We start from the raw sequence: 3,019 nt of genomic DNA on the forward strand, positions 1-3,019 counted from the left end.
ATTATACAACTCTTCTACTGTATGAGACACATCAACATGTATCTGTGAGCTCTCAATATGAGTTGAATAGTGTGAAAGACTTTTGTTTTTTTTTGAAAGGCCATTGGGGAAAAAAAGATTTTCAGCCATAAGTTTGATATTTACCACTGTTTCGTCTTTGTCAATAGACAGATGCCTCGTGCCTCCACCACTGACAGACTTCACCTGTTTGTACCTCTCCTTCTCCTCATCAAAATCCATCCAGCCAACCTCAATTCGTCTCACTTTCCGTTTGGCATTTGTATTTTCCGCCCACTTAGATGATCTCTTTTTTGGAGGCATCGCCTCAGCTCCAGACAGTCTTTGTCGTAGCCTTGAGAGTATGGATTCTTTCCTTGATGGTGATTTTTGTGACAGTGTTGCTTGTCTGCAGAAGGCCACAGTGGAGACTCTATCTCCAACTTTGGGGATGTACTTTGCCAGGTCACTGTCTGTCATTAAAGGAATGACAGTTTCATCAATCTGAAAAAAATTAAATATAAATAAATAAATTAGTCAATAAAAAAACAAATTAATACATACAAATGCATAACATAGAATGCCAATGGATATCTAAAGGAAGTTAAGAATATAGCTATATTGGTGGTGTAAGGGTGTAGTTATTCACGTCATTAGTTTTCATTTTATGCAGCCTACTTTTGATAACTACTTTTGACCAATTTACTTTTGGTAATGGTGCACATATTTTTCCAACTTAAGATGACCAAGAATTACTTTAAATTATTCTGTAAACACAGTTGATGTACTTGATTACATAAAAAATTAAAACATATAACATTTTATAGTGTGCACCTGATTTTGTGCATTGAGCCTATCTGTTCTGGTGTGACCATGTTCTACACAAACTTTCAGTAATTATTAAAATTCTGTTTGGAAAAAAATACACAACACACACACACACACAGACGCACACACAGACGCACACACACACACACACACACACACACACACACACACACCAGGCAAGTAAAGGCAGCAGCTGCAGTGGCTTACATTCTCATCTTCAAGTTTCTGGATCACATCTTCTTCAAGTTTGCGCTCCATTAAAAATTCTCGCAGCCGAGTATCCATAGTTGCCCTCTAAAACACAGGTAAACAAAATTAATTAACAAGTAGTAGATTTTCCAGATTCTATGATTCCAAATCACATATTGCCCCATGTCCCTGATATTATTATTATTATGCTGCAAAAAGCAAAACCATTACTGCAAAATACAGTCACTTTATTACAGTGTAAATTAATATATTTATTTGAGCTCTCTCAGTGCCTCCCTTATTTGTGGTGACAGCTGCACATTGTAGAGCTCTGAAACTTTAAACTTGATGCAGTTCTTTTAATCGTTATGCTCAAGCTCTGACACTGTCCTATGAAATCACTTTAATCTTTGGCAAAAGACTAAATGGAATGATTTTTAGTGATCAGATATTATCTGTGGTAATAAAGGATTGACCCATTTTCTAATCAAGGTTCTATTAGCTGTAATATACCAGCAGTATAAAACGGACTTCAGCAAATCAGGACCAAGCATAAAAACATCATCAAAGTGTTAACATAATGGTTTAAAGGAATTATAGCACATTTCATCTGCATGTAAACGTCAGGCAGGCTGATCAATAATATAGTGAACTTTTAATATTCTGTGATTTAATTGAAGGACAAATGTCCAGAGAACACTACAGACACATTCAGTATTTCAGTCAGAGCAACAACAACCTGCAAATCAATAAAAACTAGATTCTGATCACTGCACGGCTTCGTCCGGTGGCATCATTAAACGTTGCGGTTCATATAGCCTATGTATTACCTCAGCTGAGAGTCTGACACACATGATGCTACTTTCAAAGGAGATGATCAGTGAAAAGGGCACTTTTTAAGCTGATTTCAAGCTGAAACTGTGAACAGAATCTGGTCCGGACCAGGTTAGGTCTGCAGCATAAGTTAGCATGGAGATCTAACCAGGTTAAAAGAAAGACACCTTCGTGACACAGAAGACTCTGGTTTTATGCTCAACATACCTTGCTTAGTAGTATGTATACACCCCTCAGCTCTACTTGAAAAGTATCCTGATGTGTGTGCAGGGCTGCAGCTCCTACAGACACAAATGAGTTTACAGCTACATATTAGCACAACACGTCGACAGATAGGCTAACCGCTATAACAAAGTATCAAACATAGGCCTAAATCAATAACTGCATAAATGTGGGATAACAAGATATTGAATAAAACAAAGACACTGACCTTAATGACATCACGCAGGTACGGGGCTCCGTACGTAGGCTACAGAAGGTTCTAGAGAAGACGCGCTCGATTTGGTCCAGGAATGATATTAATATTATCAATTAGTATTTCGTGCGCACGTTATACTTATTGCGTGGCCACAAAGTAGTATTTCGTGCGCACGTTATACTTATTGCGTGGCCACAAAGTAGTATTTCGTGCGCACGTTATACTTATTGCCACAATAAAAAATTTTTTTTGACCATGTCATCAGAGGGGCTCCGTAAATTGTTTAGTTATTTTTGTTAAATTGGTATAGATATTCTCCCTACCTCTTCCTCAGTGTGTCAGTCTGATCTGATCAGCCAGTATTTAAGTTCCCTTTATTTGCTGTATGTTAGGTCAGTTTATGTTTCTTCTGATAGTTTTAGGTTTGATATGTTTGAAGTTGATATTTTTTGCACTTAGTCTCTTCATTTGACCTCTTTTAAGGGCCCTGAAATCTTTGTTTGGATTATTGTTACTTTGGGGAAATAAAACCCAGTTTTCTTGACAATTACCACTGTGTCCTCATGATTGGCTGGCTTGGTCCCTCACAATCTCCTTAATTTAGAAAAACAATTTTTTTATTCATTCATTTAGGAGAAAAAATATCTTTTTATTCTTTTTTTTTAAACCATCTAGTTAAATTAGAAAGAGAAAGTTTATATTTTTCTAAAAATATCTGAATTTAGGACAAAACACATTTCTTCAATTTATTTT

General features: G+C 36.4%; 1 long non-coding RNA gene across 1 annotated transcript; it reads right to left on the reverse strand.

Moving 5' to 3' along the window:
- Positions 1-25: 25 nt before the first annotated feature.
- Positions 26-2,403, reverse strand: LOC107104450. The gene is made up of 4 exons (XR_001482256.1): positions 2,279-2,403; positions 2,056-2,129; positions 1,033-1,119; positions 26-501 (listed from the first exon to the last, which is right to left on the reverse strand). It is a non-coding gene; the product is annotated as an uncharacterized LOC107104450 (long non-coding RNA).
- Between the last annotated feature and the right edge of the window lie 616 nt (positions 2,404-3,019).

The sequence above is a fragment of the Cyprinodon variegatus genome, unplaced genomic scaffold (genome assembly GCF_000732505.1).
Source record: "Cyprinodon variegatus isolate N-32 unplaced genomic scaffold, C_variegatus-1.0 Scaffold1748, whole genome shotgun sequence".
NCBI lineage: Eukaryota > Metazoa > Chordata > Actinopteri > Cyprinodontiformes > Cyprinodontidae > Cyprinodon > Cyprinodon variegatus.